This window comes from Littorina saxatilis, linkage group LG9 (assembly GCF_037325665.1).
Source record: "Littorina saxatilis isolate snail1 linkage group LG9, US_GU_Lsax_2.0, whole genome shotgun sequence".
Lineage (NCBI taxonomy): Eukaryota > Metazoa > Mollusca > Gastropoda > Littorinimorpha > Littorinidae > Littorina > Littorina saxatilis.
This window is the reverse complement of record NC_090253.1, coordinates 66,759,254-66,780,325: the sequence shown is the minus strand read 5'-3', so window position 1 is coordinate 66,780,325 and position 21,072 is coordinate 66,759,254. Positions and strand designations below refer to the sequence as shown.

Here is a 21,072-nt window from a genome sequence, read left to right as displayed (position 1 = left end):
TCTTATACTTGTAGCAATTTGCAAATCTTCATCTTCTGGTTGTGGATGAATCTACTTGTAGCAATTTGCAAATCTTCATCTTCTGGTTGTGGATGAATCTTATACTTGTAGCAATTTGCAAATCTTCATCTTCTGGTTGTGGATGAATCTACTTGTAGCAATTTGCAAAGAGGCTATAAATGGCACTAAAGTTACTACTTTTCATTTTCCAGTTTTCTTTGTTTGTAGAATGTTCTGTCTAATCATAATTTATAGCTATAAAACTGCACAATTGGGAGAGAGAGACTGAGAGAGAGAGAGAGAGAGAGAGAGAGAGAGAGAGAGAGAGAGAGAGAGAGAGAGAGAGAGAGAGAGAGAGAGAGAGAGAGAACGAACGAACGAACCAACTTTATTTTTCGAGGGTAATGGAGTAGATACAGCAAAGATCTTTTTTCATCCAGCCCTCACCCCAGAGGGAATTAACTAAGCAGTGCATAATATTAAAGAGAGAGAGAGGTCAGGAGCGAGCGAGAGAGAGAGAGAGAGATAGAGAGACACACACACCGACACACAGAGAATAAATCACTGTTAAAGCGTGAAGACATCGAGACAGAGGCAGCAAGAAATAGTCAATGTTTCACAGCAAAGTGAAAATCTAAGTCCAAACCAAACTTGTATCGCGGGCAGCTAGATCACTGACACAGACTTCATGTAGCACTGAAGACTCATGCACTTACTGTTAGAAGGAACTCTCACTTCTCTCCTCTTCACATAGTGTTTTCCACACCTTCAACTGACACAGACTGACTAAAGTGCTCACACTAACCTGCTTTTATACCTCATCCATGCACCCTTCAAAATATATATCAGCAGTAGGCCTAACCACACGCTGTGACTATCTCTCTTTCTCGCACAAGTCCACACACTGAATGTGTTTTTCTCTATCTCTTGCACAACTGCACGACAAGAAGTAATGTTAACCTTTTGCTGCTAACACTTGGCAACGACAGAACGAACCTTGATAGCAGAGCTCTATATAAACCACGGTGCAATGTGAAGCAACACTTCTATAGGTGCTTGCATGGTCAACCCTGTCTGACGTAAATGCTGTGAAACTATGTTGGCAAACATGACGTTCCTCGCTGCCAACCGGCACAGTCATGCACGCTCACGGTTGACCGGTGAAATCAAACGCAACTTTGACCCACCGCTAACCCCCACCCCTCCTTTTCAACCCCGCCCACTTTTCACCGACATTTTTTTCAACATGCGAATTTTTTTTTTTATTACAGAAAGCCTACCTTTTCTGAGCGTAATTTGTCGACAGTAACACAAAGCGTTTCTGCTCCGTGCAGGAACCAAATCAACCAGGAAAAATGTGTGAGTTCGTATCGAGCAAGCTACCAATTATAGTCGATATGACCAAGCAAGAGACAAATAGCGCAGGTTAACCCTTCAACGGATGTGACGCACGGACACTTTTGCGCTGTGTTGCAATAACAATCCAGCGTGTCAATAAACCTGTGACTCGTCACTACATGCCTCAAATTATAAGTACTGTAGTAAGTAATAGGTCAGTAAAAGAAGCCGTGCTGGTGCGGGGTACCGTCAGCATAACCATGCGGCTAAGTTTTAGCTGCTCAGCATGAACAGGTCTGAACACTTTTCGGTGCGGCGTCTCTGCAGACACGTGCATGTTATACTGTCCGGCCATGGCAACCGGTATACAAACACCAACAGGAACAACAAAGCCTTACAAAAATCAATTAATTCGCTATCTTACGCCAGAGAGGGATGTACGTGCAGTTTATGCAGTTTTCGGTGACATAAAAACGTCGATGGGCAGTGCTCGGACCGCAGCGCGATGGTCAGTTTCGGGCGGTCTGACTAATTACTACGCGACCGCACGCGACCACACGCGACCTTGCACTACCTTGCGCGACCTCAAACCACGGAATGTTGGTCCGTGCTCAAACTAAAGCAGGTGCATGTAATATTTTTATATATATAGTATCTTCACAACATTATCTGACTTTATACGAAGTTTTAAGTCAAAGAAATTAAAAATAACGGAGCTATAATGTATTTTGCGACGTGCTATCGAGACACGCCAGTAAATACAGCACCCTATACTCACGTGACGCTGGTAACGTGACGTTACTTTTCAAAGATGGCGGCTGTATGTTGCTGCTTTAGCGACTGTTTGGGCAATGATATTTTGGTGTGACTAAGAGTAAGACGTATTTTCAACGGACAAAATGTTAATGTTTCAAACCATGAGTAAACTTTGTGTGGTTTTGTGTGCTTGCATGCTTGCGTGCGAAATTCTGCAATCGTAAACAGTGCATGTTTGAGACTGCGAGGACGCGTGTACTGCGAGGCCGGTGTGTGCGTGTCACTGCGCAGCGGTCCGACTAAACTACGCGCCAGCACGCGCTAGCACGCGCTAGCACGCGCCAGCACGCGCCAGCTTGAACCATAGCACTTATATACTTTATTTTTATATTTCTAGTTAGTTCATCGTCCATTCTCACATAATACAAAATTTCAAACTTCAATGATAAAAAATACGGAAGTTATGACGAGTTTAAGGAGAGCTAATGCACTACTCTCAAATCCGACGATTGTCGGACATGGAGCCACGGCCTTAGCTAGGATAGCTCTCCTATAACGCGTCTTAGCTATCGTAAATTTTATCACTGAAGTTTGAAATTTTGTATAATGTAAGAACTGACGATGGAATGACTAGAAACATACAGATAAATTATATAACAGCTATGAATCTCAGTAGCGTCCACTTAAATTTGGTAGCGCGCAGTTTTAGTCCGGATTTTGTCGGATTTGAGAGTAGCGCATTAGCTCGCCTAAAACCCGTCATAACTACTGAAATGTTCAACACTCAAGCTTGAAATTTTGTATTATGTAAGAATGGACAATTAACTATATAGACTATAAAAATAAATTATGTAAGTGTTATGGATCACCGGGTAGCGTCTACTTCAAAGTGGTAGCTTGCAGGCTGTTTAGTCAATGGCGGAAATCGTCGGATTTGAGAGTAGTGCATTAGCTCTCTTTAAACTCGTCATAACTTCCGTATTTTTCATCATTGAAGTTTGAAATTTTGTATTATGTGAGAATGGACGATGAACTAACTAGAAATATAAAAATAAAGTATATAAGTGCTATGGTTCAAGCTGGCGCGTGCTGGCGCCTAGTTTGAAGTAGAGTGATCCATAACACTTACATAATTTATTTTTATAGTCTATATAGTTCATTGTCCATTCTTACATAATACAAAATTTCAAGCTTGAGTATTGAACATTTCAGTAGTAAAATTGATAAAATTAAGCAAAGCATCTTCACTTGGGAAAAAAGGAACCTGGGCATTCCTGGAAAAATTTGCATTATCAAAACTTTTCTGCTCTCGCAGTTAGTTTATTTAATGCAATCTATTTGTATCCCTGACAAAGTGCTGCAGGAAATAAACACAATATTATATCGTTTTTTGTGGAGGAAAAAAGATTGTAATAAAAAAGCATTTGAAAAAGTAAAAAGAGTTGTTTTAAATAGCAGTACCGAAAAGGGTGGTATTGATATGATAGACGTCAGAACGATGCAAAACTCCTTCTTGTGTCAATGGTTAAGCAAACTCTCATCTGGCAACCCTTCATGCAAATGGACATGGATCCCAAACAAATATTTTGAAGGGTTCGGTTGTGGCTTTGCCTGCTTTACTACAGCTATTCGACCGTCTAAGTTTAAGGGAATTGGAAGAAAAAAATCGATATTTTGGACAGCTGTTGCTCGAACATGGTTAGAACATAATACAATTTCTCAGAACGATTGCGTGCAAGACAACTGCTTATGGAACAATCCAAGTATAAGTTATCAAAATAACGTTCTGTATTATGAGAACTGGGCCCGGTCAGGCATTACGTATGTAGGAGACATGTTAGGTAATCACGGTATCAAGTCCTATCCCGCTATCCAAGCAAGTGTTTACGCTTCACCTGGCCTCTACTTGGAATATATTGTAGTTCGATCAGCAGTATCTGAATATATTAAGAAAAGCAATTATGATCCTAACCAACCTGTATTGAATAGACAAAACAATCTTCTTTTCAATAAAACGAGTATTAAAAGTGCCAGGCAATTCCGTGAATATATTGTTGAAAAAAAGTACACTACCCCGAGATCTATCAACTTCTGGCGTGATATGTTTGGCATCAATGTCGACCAGTCACATTGGAACCTGGCCAAAAATGTAACCCAAGAATCCAGATTAAGAGAGCTGCACTGGAAAATATTACACACGATTTATCCAACACATGTTCTTCTGTATAAAATTGGAATACGAGATAGTGAGAGATGCCCCTTCTGTCCAACCGAAATAGATTACGTTGAACATTTTTTTGTTAATTGTAAAAAAATAAAAGTGCTATGGAGATACGTTGAACAAATTATTTATGAGAAATATAAAATAAGAATAGTCTTTGGAGTAGAACATATTTTGTGTGGTTATATTAATGGTGCTGACTCAATAAAATGCAAATATATAAATCACTTGATTTTGATAGGAAAGATGTGCATAAGCAAATATAGATACGGAACTCCCACTGATATTATAATAATGTTTGACAAAGAGAAACAAATACGAAACGTAGAATAGTGTATCATATATACTTCTTTTCTGGCTTCCCTCACCGCCCCCTCTTTCTTTCGTTTCGCTAAAAGGAGAACGGTACCGGGGTAAAGGCGGAACTTACATTGTTACACTTAACACCACTTGTATGAAAAGAGAACTGTTACTAAGAAAACTTTAGCACGCTTACGATTTGCTTTTCCTCTTACTTATTGTGATTGTTACTATGTTAACTCCATCATGACACCGCCACAAACAACACCTAAGTCAACCCAAACACAGACATATGTAAAACAATAACCAACATTAAAGATGCAAGATTTTGTCCATTGTAGAAAACCACATACAATTGATAAATTTATAAAACGCCAATGAAGAAGGACGCTCAGCTGTAGAGAGAAAGAAAGAAAAAAGAGAAAAGGAAGAGAAAAAAACCAAAAAAAGAGAGAGAAAAAAAAGAGAGAAAAAAAAACAAAAAAAAACTTAGGGTTTCATTCTTTTCATTTATTTTTCAGCTTGAAGCGGACTGCATGCAACTGAGGCAAAAAAAAAAAAAAAAAAAGGAGTTATGACGTGTTTTAGTCGAGCTAATGCGTACTCTCAAATCCGACAAAATCCGGCAGTGACTAAAACTGCGCACTACCAATTTTAAGTGGACGCTACTGAGATTCATAGCTGTTATATGATTTATCTGTATGTTTCTAGTCATTACATCGTCAGTTCTTACATTATACAAAATTTCACACTTCAGTGATTAAAAACAATGTCGGATACGGAGTCATTCGTTCGAACACAGTCAGTCGGATGCAGAGCCACTCATTCCTCTGTGTGTGTGTGTGATCGGCATAGCACTTACATACTTTATTTTTATATTTTTTGTTAGATCATCGTCCATTCTCACATAATACAAAATGTCAATTTTCAATGATGAAAATTACGGAAGTTATGACAAAACTTCGACATTGACTGAATACAGACATTAATGCATACCAACTGCACAACCACTTTGAAGCAGGCACTGCCTTGACCTGTATCATTTATGTTACTTTATTCTTTAATTATACACAATTTCAGCTCCATAAATCAAAATGGTGATGGTTGTGTTGGATGATAGCAGAACTGCTAGGATAGTCTCAACTTCAAAGAACTTAGGACCAGCATTAGTTATAATTATACAACACGAAGCCGGTGGCGGCGATCTGTCGGCAACTATTTTCAGTGAAGTATTTGAGCAGCAACAATGGAAAGATACGTCAGTCATGTATTTGCCATTATGTCAAAGAAGGGCGTTGTTGGGTTTTTTTTCGTCGGAAAGGGTTTGAAGTTTTTGAGCATAATTATTATTATTATTTTATCATTATTATTATTATTATTATTATTATTATTATTATTATTATTATTATTATTATTATTATTATTATTTAAGTTATTGAGACATCCCAGTGCACTAAGGGATTTATAGAGCAAATCGAGAAAATTCATTATTGAACGAAGCGCATAGCGCTGAGTTCAATAATTATTTTCGAGATTTGCTCTATAAATCCCTTAGTGCACTGGGATTGTTTCAATAACGATATTGTCAGTACCGCCATAGAAAAAAGAAGATTCCAAACGCACATTTTGCTACGCGCATTTGAATAGGCATAACTGTGTGGTCAGGTCGTGTACAGTAAGATCTACTTTCGTGTGGGCCGGTGTCTAAAGTGTGTCGTGCTTTCGTCTCACGCATTTTGATTTCTGTTGGTAAATTCCAGTGTAGCGTTAAGCTGAACAGTGATGCTCTTTCAGAGATACCTCATTTGAACTCGGAGAAAGGACTGTGCTCTTCATTATTTGCAATTCGAAACCTTCAGTCGAGCTTCGATGGATTGACTGTGCGGAGTGACTCCCCTTGAATTGACTACCCCACGAAGGACTCGACGGTTCGCACATTTTCAAAATAAATGTGGCATATTTCTCGTGTTGTATCTTCACTCATCGGGGAGTCTGATACTAAATATGAACGGTAAGAATGCTCTGAACCCTACACGTATTATATCCCCATCGTTTTTTCGTTCACATTTGCCCAACATGTTAATTTGCTGAGCGGGGTTTATGTCGTCTGCTAGGCGAGAACAATCGAACCACTGCAGTCTGCACTGTCATTGAGTCTGGTAATAAGTCTTATAATTATATGGTAAGAACGTTCTGAACCCTACACGTTTTCGATTACGATTGTTCTTGCCTTGAAATAATAATTCGGAAACCATTCATTTACTGAACTGATGCAGTCGTATTTCAGTGTAGTCTGCTACGTATGACAGAGTCGATCGAATCAGTCTTCCAAATGCTGTGTACGTTATCGGAATAACACTTGTGTTTTCTGTTAGCCGCTGGGAATTGTATGCTAACTCATCATTTGGAAATGTGGATGATAAGCTACATGCCACTAACACGGCATATTATGAGAAGAATCTATGCAAGTCAGCGAAAATGAGATGAAACACAGCGGCTTCTATTTTTAGATCAGTTTGCACTGTGGCACAGGCACATGCAATCTGTCAGAAAAAAAACCACTTCTGCTTTAATTGAGAAGCAGGGAATTTATGGTCATTTGGTATTGTGGAGAATATAAGCTACATGTCATTAATTAATTCTGAGGATGAGAGTACAGTCTCGCTTTGGCAAAGGGCGTAAGAATACGCTCTGTGGAAAAGTTAGCGCACTCCAAGAGTGCGCTAACAGATTTAAGCGCATCGCCATTAGCCAATCAACTGGTTCACATCAGTCATGTGACACCAGTACTTACTGACAATTAATATTATTATCATTATCACTATTATTCTCATTACTAATGCACATTATAAGTGCGCTCACCCCCCCCCCCTCCTCCTCCCCCCCCAAAAAAAAAATCTTTGTTTTCTCCCTCTTGTCTCTGTACCTGTGTCCTTTTTATCTTTCACCATCTCTCACAAATAACACCAACCACACCCCACCCCCACCCCCCCCCACACACACACACAAAGTTAACACACACACATCTCCTCTCTCTCTTCTGGTCTAGTTACTGTGCCGACTGTGTGTATGTCTTCGGTGTTATCTTCGTGGGTTTCTTTGTACGTCTCGTTCTTAACCCTTCATCGAACGATGCACTGTATGTAAGTGCCGTCCTCACAAAGAGGATTTCTAACCTGCAACTCATCGAAATCGTATCCTAGTCACTCTTCTTTACATCTACACCAAGATAAAGGGAGGTAAAGCTAGCTAACAAACAACTGTTCCTGCACTTTTTGATTGTTTTGTCATGCTATACAACTTATTTTAATTTATTTTTTAATCATTTTTTTAAATTAATTTTACTAGAACGGTAGCATATCAACAACATTCGGCTTAAAAAGGCTTGTTCATCCTGTGAGGACGCAAGACTTCAACTTTGTCCAAATAAATACATGCTGAAAAGTATGTTGTTTCTTTGCCCTGTGAAGTAATGAACATGTCCATTGTTCTGTGCTGCAAAGTGCAGAATGTCATTTAATTTTAACTTTGATATGCTTAACTCGGAACATGGCGATATGCTCATTTGCACCTCGTGTCCATGGGTGTATCGTCGGGGCTTCCATCCCCAACCGAGCGGGTCCCCAGGTGGTGGATAGGGGAACGGCCCCAGGGGGGTCAGCTGCGAATCAGAATAAGCAGCCAAACGGGTAGCGTTCACACACACACACACACCGTGGCACACAGAGGAATGACTGGCTCCGCATCCGACTGACTGTTGGAACGAATGACTCCGTATCCGACATTGTCGGACATGGAGCCACGGCCTTAGGATAGCTCTCCTATAACGCGTCTTAGCACTTATATACTTGATTTTTATATTTCTAGTTAGTTCATCGTCAGTTCTTACATTATACAAAATTTCAAACTTCAGTGATAAAATGTACGATAGCTAAGACGCGTTATAGGAGAGCTATCCAAAGGCCGTGGCTCCATGTCCGACAATCGTCGGATTTGAGAGTAGTGCATTAGCTCTCCTTAAACTCGTCATAACTTCCGTATTTTTTATCATTGAAGTTTGAAATTTTGTATTATGTGAGAATGGACGATGAACTAACTAGAAATATAAAAATAAAGTATATAAGTGCTATGGTTCAAGCTGGCGCGTGCTGGCGCGTGCTAGCGCGTGCTAGCGCGTGCTGGCGCGTAGTTTAGGCGGACCCCTGCGCAGTGTGTTTGAGACTGCGATGTGTGTGTGCGTGTGACTGTATATGGGTGGTTTTCAAAAAAGTAAGAATTTTCTTGTCCCTGTACTTTCATAAAATCTTACCAATAAACGTATCAGTATTTCTCGATGCAAATTGTTTTATCGTAAAGAGCAACCATTGTACAAGAAGTGGGGTCTAACTTTTTTTTATCAAATATTGCTTTTGATTATTACTATTGTCCATACAATATCGAGTGGGTGGCTAAAAATAGCTGTCCCACGTAAAACATGGTAAACTTGAACTGTCCATAAAATTCTTGAAAAAAAATTCAGGCTGTCCAGAAAAATTATTTTTAAGGTTATTTATCCATGAACTTTACATTTCAAATTCTATTTACCCCTTTCTGCCAACAGAATGACAGAAAAAATAAACTGAAGATGAAAAAATCATTGTCCCACGGTTTCATGTCAGTGGTGTTACCATCACACAAGTTTGGTGGAAAACATTGGTTTCCCCCCTTGCTATCCATCTTTATATTCGCTGAGAGCTCCTTCCCTTTACCCTCCATAACTTGAATGCAGAGAAAGCCGGCACTGTGAGCTGTGGACCATTTACAAGCCTTTGGAAGCGAAGCAGGTAAGGGTATGTTTGTAAATATTGTCAGTGGTGTTACTAGGTGCAGTTGCAATAAAACACACTCAGGGGAGAAACTGATAGCTCAGTTAGTGGTATTAGTAAACCACTTCCACATGGTGCAAGAACTTTGGATCACGCATGCTTGGGGGAGCAGTCATTATTTTTTAAACTTCATTTTGTCAGTGGTGTTACCGTCAGTGGTGTTACCATGCTGTAGGGTAACACCACTGACAGAATGGTAACACCACTGACATTCGAAGGTCTTTTTGGTGTATTTCACACAGCAGAGACGGGCAACGTTAATTGAAAAGACTACTGGAATGCATATGTTCTGCGCGAACTTAGAATCCGGTTTCATTCTAGAATGGACCGGGTCCAGGTTGGAATTCTAACCCTGCGCAAGTACAGGGGTGCCATTCTAGAATGAAACCCTTGTTGCTGGTCCATTCTAGAATCGGCCGTGCGCAAGGTTGGAATTTGGGTCCAAGTTGGAATAGTCATTTCAGTTAGACTATCACACAGCCAAAGCCACAAATGTGGATTTTCTGTTTGTTTTTGTTTTTTGTGTGTTTGGTTGGGTTTTTTTTCTCGGGTTTTTTACACTTTACTCAAAGACATCGTGAATTGGGATTGTGATGTTCTGAAAGTGATTACGATTTTGAGAGACAAAGGATTTTTTTCAGGGGTAGACAAATCAGCCCCATTTTATCAAAGGGAAGGTGCAGGTGGAGATAATTCAAGGGAACTCTGTCTTACCTACAAACATTACGGCCCCCTTTATTCAAGGGTTTCATTCTAGAATGGCACCCCTGTACTTGCGCAGGGTTAGAATTCCAACCTGGACCCGGTCCATTCTAGAATGAAACCGGATTCTAAGTTCGCGCAGAACACATACATGGGAAAGAGGATGCTAGGGACTGGGCAGGATGCTTAAAGAAGTAGTTGCTGGTACTTTATGTAGCGTGGAGCTATACATTGCAAGTTATATATCATGTTATATCAATTGTAGCATGCATTATAACAAACACATGCTAAGTATGTACACTTTTGTCTTAGGAGCTGGCGTATATACCGCAGTCATGGCCCTATCTGCTGCTGAAAAACAGCGTCGTTACCGACAAAGGAGAGATGCAGACCCAGAAAGCGAAAGCCGTATCCTGGGGTGGTTGTGGAGGTTGATGGTGAAGAGGTCTATGTGGACTGTATGAATGCGGTGGGCAAGGGATTTACTAACACTTTCTTCTGGCCCAAAACATACCAAGATCTCTGTTGGTATGACCATGACAAAATTCTGGCCGTCATCCCACAGCCTGTTCGTACTAGCAATGCAGCAGACCAGTTTTCAGTTGATGAGGCAATATGGAGAGCGGTGGTGGGAAAGTTGAAGGCTTGAAGCATATGATTTTCTGCAAGGGTATTGTCAACTTGACGAGGTTCTGGTATCAAATGCACCGCAAGACATTGTTCATTTTTCTACTACCAAGCCTTTTTTATTACTGCCATGCATTCTGTCAAGAAACGCTGCCTGAAGAGTGCAGGTGCACATATTACTGTAACTTTCTTTTGTGCCCAGGAAAGAAATGAAATGAGATGGATGCAAGCATATCTCATTTGTATTACTGCCTGTTACTTTTTTCTTTATTGTCATGTTGTATTTGCTTGCATTTTCCCCCCTAAGTTTTCTGTTTGTGCTTGTAATCTGTTTGGAACAATTATTTGAGCTGTCGCATTAACCATGTGCATTTGCAATGTGCTACATTTATGTTCAAGTTGTGAAAATGGCATAACGATGATGTCAGTATGCCATTAGTGTTACCAGTTGTCAGCGGTGTTACCAACTGTCAGTGGTGTTACTAATGTCAAGTTTTGTTACCTTTTTGGAATAAGTTTGTGACATTTATGCATAAAACCTGTTCAAAACAATGTCAGTGTTCAGTTTTAACATGAGCATTACTGATAAATTGTGTTGTTCTTGAAATCTCATTACAAATTCTTTAATGAATGGTGTTTATGTCATTGGTGTTACCAAAAGTAATTTGTTTCACTGTTGCCTACAATGAATGTACCTCTGAATAGTTAAAGTTATGATAATTTCACTTTATCAGAAGTCTCTTTTGGGTTTCAAATTCATAATGAATGTTCATGGTGACAAGTATCTTATTTCCAATTTATAATAAATTCAATTTTTGTATGATGATTGTCAGTGGTGTTACCGACTGTCAGTGGTGTTACCGCTATGTCAGTGGTGTTACCATGCTATTTTTTAATTTTTGTCCATAATTCCTTGGACATTTTAATCAGTACAATGCTTTGTGTTTATGCCTTTAAGTCCAAAGAATACACAAAAAAATAATCGTAAAAATTGTATCACTCCTTCATCTGCTCCGTGTGAAAGACAATGATAAAAAAACAGTAAATCAGAGCGAAAGGCACATTTATGCTCTGAAACCTGATATTTCAGTGCAGCGATACATGTTCAATCATGATCAATTGGGAGATCATCTTTAGGCTCTTCAATCCATATGCAAATCAGTATGATATCGCCTTATTTTGTTTGATAAAAAAAAATTCAAAACATGGTAACACCACTGACATTTTTTCCTTGTTTATTTTCATTAATTATTTTTTTCTTCTCCACTGTTTTAGACAAAGAGTGCCCATTTTGTGTTTTGAATACTTTAATGTTTCCTTAATCATTCTAACTCACAAGAAAGTTGATTTGATTAAAGTCATTTTGAAAAATTCATCTGTCTGAAAATTCTTACTATTTTGAAAAGCGCCCATATATGTTTGAGACTGCCAGGTGTGTGCGCGTCAGTGGGGGGCTTACACCACAGGCCAGTGTGTTCATCGTTGAGTTTGAGCGGCACAGTGTTAGTGTATACAACTGAAGTTGGTTGTTCTTACTCTAAAGATGCAAAGCGAACAAGACAGACACCACTGGAGTCATTTGAGATTAATATTATTATTCAATATTGTTTTAATATAATAGTAGTAGTAATCAGGTATACCTGTACGAAAGAGGATCTGATAATCATCTTTTAGTTGAATACATGTATTTTATTTTTGCATACATAAAAAAAGATCAAAAATGCTGGATAGTATGAACACTGAAAACATAATCTGATACTTTTAATGTGGTAACACTGGTTGTTCATAGTTTGAGCCTAAGCATATGTACGCATACATCTCATCTGAATGATAAAGCCCACAGACTGCAGGGGTAATTTTATTCAATTCCTGACTTAATAAATTAATTTTTTTTGAGCTGGGCTTTATTAAACTGAGTCTATTTCTTTTTTTAAATTTTCGTTGCGTGAAGTGATATATTTGCTTCGCTGTGTTTCGTTGTTCTTGTTAGGTGGAAATTTAAGTGTTACCTCCGGTTCTACGATGCCTGAACAGTCTTCAATACCCTTTCCGACTCTTAATGCAGAATTTATATTTAGAAGGATGGCATCTGTGGTTTGTGTTTTGTGCACAAGATCTTTGAGTTCAGTAATTTTAAATAATATCCTGTTTTTTAGTTGTTGGTTGTCCAGGCAGACATTGCTGGTTTCACAGTTTGTGTTAAAAAGGAAAGGAGCATAGTACTCTGCATTATGTGTTACTGCTTCTTCTTTAATACTGTTGGATTCAGGTTTGGTTTGGTTGAGTTTGATTTTTAGTGCATGCATATGTTTGCATGTGTAGTGGCCGTGTGTTGTAATATCTGTCAACAATGTTCTTGTGCTACTGTGCAGGAGCTATGTGTTCACTATAGAGTGGTACATGAACATAATGTTAGCATGCAAGAAAATTGTTTTTCCAATATGGATGACTTTGGGTTAGGCATGGGGTGCGAACTGGTTGAACTTGCGTTTTGGTCTGGATGGAGCAGGGTTATGTGTCTTGTCAGAGCGCTTCTTTGGGATAAACATTTAGAGCAAAATGGACAATGCAAACTTGTTTTAGTTTTATTGTTGTTCTGTGATTTGTGGTTAGTGTTGTGTCGTGTCTCCGAGTCTTCGTCAGCACTGCAAGAATATTTTCTTTTATTGTTGTGTAGTGGAGGAGTGGAAGGTAGTAGAATCGAAGCCCAAGTCCAAGCGTCTTGTTTCAACTTTTTTTTTCAAGAAAACAATGCAAGTAAACGTAGAGGCCGAAGGCGAAACACGTAGACAGCGAAGTAAGTGTAGTGTCGTGTTCAGCTGCTTGGAGCAAATGAATACTTATGCCGGTGTTCGTCGGCGCGGACTGCAGCGAAAGCGCCGTCCAGGGAGAATAAAAATCGCCTGAATACGGCCAGAAACACGGAATCTGTGTTTCTTACACATGCTTTACCCTACGTTATTTAAACAAACTTCGTGTACACTACATTGGGGTGTGCACGTTAAAGATCCCACGATTGACAAAAGGGTCTTTCCTGGCAAAATTGTATAGGCATAGATAATAATGTCCACCAAAATACCCGTGTGAATTGGAATAATAGGCCGTGAAAAGTAGGATATGCGCCGAAATGGCTGCGATCTGCTGGCCGATGTGAATGCGTGATGTGTTGTGTAAAAAAATTCCATCTCACACGGCATAAATACATCCCTGCGCCTTGAATATGTGCGCGATATAAATTGCATAAAAATAAAAAATAAAAATAAATCCCTGCGCTTAGAACTGTACCCACGGAATACGCGCGATATAAGCCTCATATTGATTGATATACTGTACAGATCATGTTGGTCATGCCCTTGAGATGTGTCACCTAAGACTGTCTGATGATCTGAGAAGCCTGATTGCTGCAAAGCTACAACCTGGGATTGAGCCCCACAAACTTTTAACTGAAATTCGAAATAACATTACTAACATTGACAGAGACACTCTGGCAACACGACAAGACATCTTAAACATAAGAAAGCAGTACAATATCCCCCACATTCAAAAAGATGCTGCAGACGGTATGAGCACACACCTATGGGTAGATCAGCTAGCCACAGAAACAGACAATCCCATCATTTATTACAAACCACAGGGACAAACTAAGGACACTGACACTCTGCAGGAGAACGATTTTTTTACTATGTATTCAAACACAATTTCAAAGAGAAATGATGAACAGACAAGCTAACAAAATGGTTTGTATTGACTCAACCCACAAAACCACCCAATATGACTTTTTACTTGTAACTTTACTTGTTATAGATGACTATCAAGAAAATGTACCTGTGGCATGGGCTATCGCTAACAAAGAAGATGAAAAAACCTTAACAGTATTTTTTACAGCAATTAAAGCTGCAAACAATGAGAAAGACATTCCAACCAGTATTTTTATGAGTGATTTAGCTCAAAACTTTTATAATGCATGGTATTCTGTATTTTCACTACCACAAAAACAACTATACTGTTCTTGGCATGTTGACAGGGCATGGAAGAAAAACACTGTTAAACTCATTGCTAAAAAGGAAGACCAGGCAGAGGTGTATGCATACCTAAAAATGGTTCAAATGGAGACAGACCCAGGGATCTTTAACAGACAACTGCAGGAATTTCTTGGTTTTCTTCAACTGAGACATAAAGCGTTCCACGATTACTTTTATCCTTATTATGTATGTAAAGATAAAGTGTTGCTTTGGGCAACCTGTCATCGTATAGATTCCTTAGCCAATACAAACATGTATGCTGAGGCATTTCACAGAGTGTTGAAAACTGTGTACTTTAATTCAAAACAAAACAGACGCGTTGATTTTCTGATACATGTCCTGTTCCAATATGCCAAGAATTATGTCTGAGCAGTTCATCAAAGCAGAGAAAGGTAAAGTAACCTTCCGCACTAAAGAAATAAGGAAGCGACATTCAGCAGCCATGGGTACAATTAAAGATGATTATATTGTTAACACTAACTTAGACACTGAGTGGCTTGTACGTTCAACAGATGAAGGCCAGCCATACCTAGTTACACAGTTAAACAACCAAGAGCCCTGCCAGTGCCACGCTGGACAGGTCTGAGGCGAATGGGGCCAGACTAAGTATACACCTGGCCCTCCAGGTTGGGGGTTGTGCGAAGGGCTAACAACCCATCCATGGAAAAAAACCCACCTGTTACAGAAACGTCAACAAGAGATACAAGCTCTTGTTGGCGGCCTATGCCCCGGACGGGGTCAAAGGCATAAATGATGAATGAATGATGAAAAACAAAGGCCCCAGTGAAGGCACTGAACCAACTTCAGTGCGGAAAATTACAAAACTCTCCAAACTGGAATAATGGACATATTCATAAATCATACAGATAAAAAGAAGAACCGCAGACAAACATCATGATATGCGTGACTTGGGGGAAAATTATACATTCACTTAGTACGAAGCGGTAAAGTCCGAAAGTAAATGGAATCGGCCAAATTCCGGCGCGAGTACCTGTCTGCATAAATTAGGAATCTTTGCAGAGAAACCAAGCATCACTCATTACAACCAAATCCTTATAAACAAACTAAAATCATATGCAACATAGGTACGGGATATGTAATACTAATAGTGATACAAACACCTCGCAGTCTCAAACACACAGTGACACGCACACACCTCGCAGTCTCAAACATGCACTGTTTACGATTGCAGAATTTCGCACGCAAGCATGCAAGCACACAAAACCACACAAAGTTTACTCACGGTTTGAAACATTAACATTTTGTCCGATGAAAATACGTCTTACTCTTAGTCACACCAAAATATCATTGCCCAAACAGTCGCTAAAGCAGCAACATGCAGCCGCCATCTTTGAAAAGTAACGTCATAACTAGTCACGTTACCAGTGTCACGTGAGTATAGGGTGCTGGATTTACCGGCTTGTGCTATCGAGCTAAAGTGAAATCATCCGATGTTTGCACTTTTGCACGCTAGCTCTTTGAAAATGCATCAGAATTAACTTTGTTTTTACTTCTCTGACTTAAAACTCGGTTCAAAGTATGATCATGTTGTGAAGATACTAGATACATAAAATGTTACATGAATATTATTTAGTTTGAGGTTGAGCCGCGGGACCTTCAACATCCAAGAAATTGGATCCGGTCCCCCACGGGAAGAAGAAGGAGCCTGCGTTCTTAAACGAATGCGAACATGGTCGGACGCTGAACCACGATGATTTCATTTTAGCTCGATAGTTCGTCGCAAAATACATTATAACTCCGTTATTTTTAATTTCTTTGACTTAAAAATTGGTATAAAGTCAGACATTGTTGTGAAGATACTATATATATATATATATATATAAATATTACGTGAAAATGCTTTAGTTTGTGGTCGCGCAAGGTAGTGCAAGGTCGCGTGTGGTCGCGTGCGGTCGCGTAGTAATTAGTCAGACCCGTTTCGGGGAGAATTATGTAGCCGCGAGAAGCCACAGGCACACGAAATTTGACATTCTCGAAACCGACATTGTGATGTGTTGTGCAGAAAAAACGAGGGCAGTCGGGAACAAGGTGGTTGTAAAGGGGAAAGAGCGATAAGAAAAACAAAACAAAACTTGACTAAATGAAAAAACAGATGAAGGCGCGACTAGACGAAAACCGGGTGGCCGATTGGTAACGCACTTGCGCTCGGAAGCGAGAGGTTGCGAGTTCGACCCTGGGTCAGGGCGTTAGCAATTTTCTCCCCCCTTTCCTAACCTAGGTGGTGGTTCAAGTGCTAGTCTTTCGGATGAGACGAAAAACCGAGGTCCCTTAGGCCAAAAAAAAAAATAGGTGTGGTTACGGTAACATAGCCACACAAAAAAATAGGGTAGGAAGGTGGGCAATCACTTTTTTTTTCTCCTTTTTTTTCTAATGTGTACAAATTAAACCTACTTGACAGGGAAATAAGTGTGCGACTCGGGCGATTTCGCTTTCATTGCGTTTTCTGCACTGTTTTTTTGTTTTTTGTTTTTGACAAATGCAATAAAAAGTTATAGGGTCGGCCCCTAAAAATAGGGTAGGTCGGGTAACCGTAACCACACCTATTTTTTTTTTTAGGCCTTAGTGTACACTACATTGGGGTGTGCACGTTAAAGATCCCACGATTGACAAAAGGGTCTTTCCTGGCAAAATTGTATAGGCATAGATAAAAATGTCCACCAAACTACCTGTGTGACTTGGAATAATAGGCCGTGAAAAGTAGGATATGCGCCGAAATGGCTGCGATCTGCTGGCCGATGTGAATGCCTGATGTATTGTGTAAAAAAAAAATGTCATCTCACACGGCATAAATAAATCCCTGCGTCTTGAATATGTGCGCGATATAAATTACATAAATGTTTTTTATTTTTAATTAATACCCACGGAATACGCGCGATATAAGCCTCATATTGATTGATTGAAAACCGGAGGTAGAAATGATTAGGATGTAATTCAAGTACCTGCCATTATCACTGTTTGAATTGTTGTCAATGACCTGCCATTATCACTGTTTGAATTGTTGTCAATGACCTGCCATTATCACTGTTTGAATTGTTGTCAATGACCTGCCATTATCACTGTTTAAATTGTTGTCAAATGCGAAGGGGAGACTAGTATATAGAGGAGTATCAAATAATGGATGATTCATTTTGTGTGTGTACATACAATATGATCTCTCTCTCGATCCCTCTCACTTTCTGTCTGTCTCTCTGTCTGTCTCTCTGTCTGTCTGTCTCTCTCTGTCTCACTCTCTCTAGCTCTCTCCCTTACTCTATAGCTCTCTCCCTTACTCTCTCTCTCTCTCTCTCTCTCTCTCTCTCTCTCTCTCTCTCTCTCTCTCTCTCTCTCTCTCTCTCTCTCTCTCTCTCTCTCTACCTGATGATAATAGATATCTTGGCCCTTTCTTCTATCACTTTCATTTTATTGCACACTAGCAGTGCACCTACAGTTCACATAACGTGCACTTGACCCTTGAGAATGACCCTCTATTTGCAACAGAGAAGTTGTACAAGATGTTCGTCTCCAGAAAGGTTAATGGCATTGCTGGAATTCATGTGGCCAATACAGGAAAAACAACAACAACATTGACTCACCAACCAACCAACCAACCAAACAAACACACACACACACACACACACACACACACACACACACACATGTTACTGAGTCAGTGCAAATGACTGGAATGATGGCTGAACAGCTGTGATGAGCCTGCAGGAATTCTTGTTTGTTTGTGTGTGTCCAGTGCTGAGGTGTGAAAGTGACCCAGGATCTACAACAACTCAATGGTCAACAGCACAAAAACTGGCCTGGCCAGTGGTCATTTTTATATTGCTGACTCCCTGCCAGATGAAGAGTTGTACTAAGTACACAGTGACAAATGAACCCCTTTTTCAGTCTTGTACAACCTCCTTATTCAAAACTCCACCACCTTTTAAGAACTTACTTTCTCAGATTTTCTTTTCGTAATGTGTCTAAATTGCCCTTCAGTTCAAAGATACACAATTTAATTTGTCGAAGACAATAAATGCTCACTTAATTAGCTCTTCCAGTTCAAAGAGTGATAGATATTTAAGTTAATTTGGTCCAGAAATTAACCATACTACAAAGACGGACGCTGCCTTTGGCTGCATTTGATTACAAGTAAATAGTAGATAATGAATGGATGCAGGATAAGCAAACCATGGCAACTGTTAAATCTGTTAATATGGAAATATTAAAAAGCATGGCCAATAAATATAATGTTTGCACACAGATGAGATTGCTGTAGTGGTTGCCATATTCAACGTGTGTGTGTTTAGGGGTGTGTCTGTGTGGGTGGGTGTGTGTGTGAGAGAGAGAGAGAGAGAAAGAGAGAGAGAGGAATTCGTAGAAACCATCACAAAAATCTGCTTGCTTGTTACCTTACACAAAATGCAATGTAAAAAAAAATGCGGCTAAATTCTGCTCCCTTTTCTTAGGCCAAAAAAAAAAAAAGGTGTGGTTACGGTAACATATCCAAAACAAGTCGCGTAAGGCGAAAATACAATATTTAGTCAAGTAGCTGTCGAACTCACAGAATGAAACTGAACGCAATGCCATTTTTCAGCAAGACCGTATACTCGTAGCATCGTCAGTCCACCGCTCATGGCAAAGGCAGTGAAATTGACAAGAAGAGCGGGGTAGTAGTTGCGCTAAGAAGGATAGCATGCTTTTATGTACCTCTCTTTGTTTTAACTTTCTGAGCGTGTTTTTAATCCAAACATATCATATCTATATGTTTTTGGAATCAGGAACCGACAAGGAATAAGATGAAAGTGTTTTTAAATTGATTTCGACAATTTAATTTTGATAATAATTTTTATATATTTAATTTTCAGAGCTTGTTTTTAATCCGAATATAACATATTTATATGTTTTTGGAATCAGCAAATGATGGAGAATAAGATAAACGTAAATTTGGATCGTTTTATAAATTTTTATTTTTTTTTACAATTTTCAGATTTTTAATGACCAAAGTCATTAATTAATTTTTAAGCCACCAAGCTGAAATCCAATACCGAAGTCCGGGCTTCGTCGAAGATTACTTGACCAAAATTTCAACCAATTTGGTTGAAAAATGAGGGCGTGACAGTGCCGCCTCAACTTTCACGAAAAGCCGGATATGACGTCATCAAAGACATTTATCAAAAAAATGAAAAAAACGTTCGGGGATTTCATACCCAGGAACTCTCATGTCAAATTTCATAAAGATCGGTCCAGTAGTTTAGTCTGAATCGCTCTACACACACACACACACACACAGACACACACACACACGCACATACACCACGACCCTCGTTTCGATTCCCCCTCGATGTTAAAATATTTAGTCAAAACTTGACTAAATATAAAAAATAGGGTAGGAAGGTAGGCAATGCGCAATCACTTTTTTTTTTAAACTTTTTGTCTAATGTGTACAAATTAAACCTACTTGACAGCGAAATAAGTGTGCGACTCGGGCGCTTTCGCTTTCATTGCGTTTTCTGCACTCGTTTTCTTGGTTTTTGTGGGTTTTTTTGACAATTGTAATAAAAAGTTATAGGGTCAGCCCCTAAAAATAGGGTAGGTCGGGTTACCGTAACCACACCTTTTTTTTTTTTAGGCCTTAGTACTTATTCCTCTATTCAACCTCTCTGTCTGCAACGACTGTGGCTACAGCACGTAGACAGTGTGAAAATTACCTAGCCAAGGAATTCCAAGCATCAACACCTGCTAGCTTGAAGCAGTAGACGGCTTGCTGCCGCCAACAATCGTCTGCAACGCCAACGATACATGGTTTCCGTGTTCTTCGGCTTGTTTTCGCACGCCGATCGCGCACACCTTTTGTTTTGACAGACCGGCTTGACATGGCATATCAACCCAGTATAATGAGCACAAGGTTAATCTTTGCATTAAAACTGGCATTTGTCTTTTTTACCTGCAAGCTTATAATAAGAGTAAAGTTACACTCACTGCTTGTTGGTCGAAGGGGGGTGCGGTCCCTGCCAAGAAACGACAAGCCAGCACTTGGTCAGTTTCAACCAATCAGCAGACAGGCAGCATTACTAAGTTCTATTTTAACATGGGATTACCCGACCCGATCAAGGTCACGGGTGAAAAAGTAGGTCGCTCCTTCTGCGGATTAGTTTACAGAAAGATGGATTAATTAGGTTTTTGATAAAATCATGAACAATTCCCTGATATTTCACTTTACTTCAAATAGATTTTTTGTTTTGTCCAT

At 39.5% G+C, this 21,072-nt stretch overlaps 1 protein-coding gene across 9 annotated transcripts in view; it reads right to left on the bottom strand.

Moving 5' to 3' along the window:
• Positions 1-20,944, bottom strand: part of LOC138976886 (major vault protein-like) — a 50,282-nt gene extending 29,338 nt beyond the window's left edge. For 5 of the 9 annotated variants that reach the window (XM_070349781.1, XM_070349779.1, XM_070349782.1 and 2 more), the window contains exon 1: positions 20,805-20,944. The gene's annotated coding sequence lies outside the window, so the exon portion shown is untranslated. Of the gene's footprint in view, positions 1-716; positions 929-996; positions 1,129-1,280; positions 1,437-20,804 lie in introns of those variants that run through there. The other 4 variants (XM_070349774.1, XM_070349776.1, XM_070349777.1 and 1 more) reach the window with 4 other exon arrangements.
• Between the last annotated feature and the right edge of the window lie 128 nt (positions 20,945-21,072).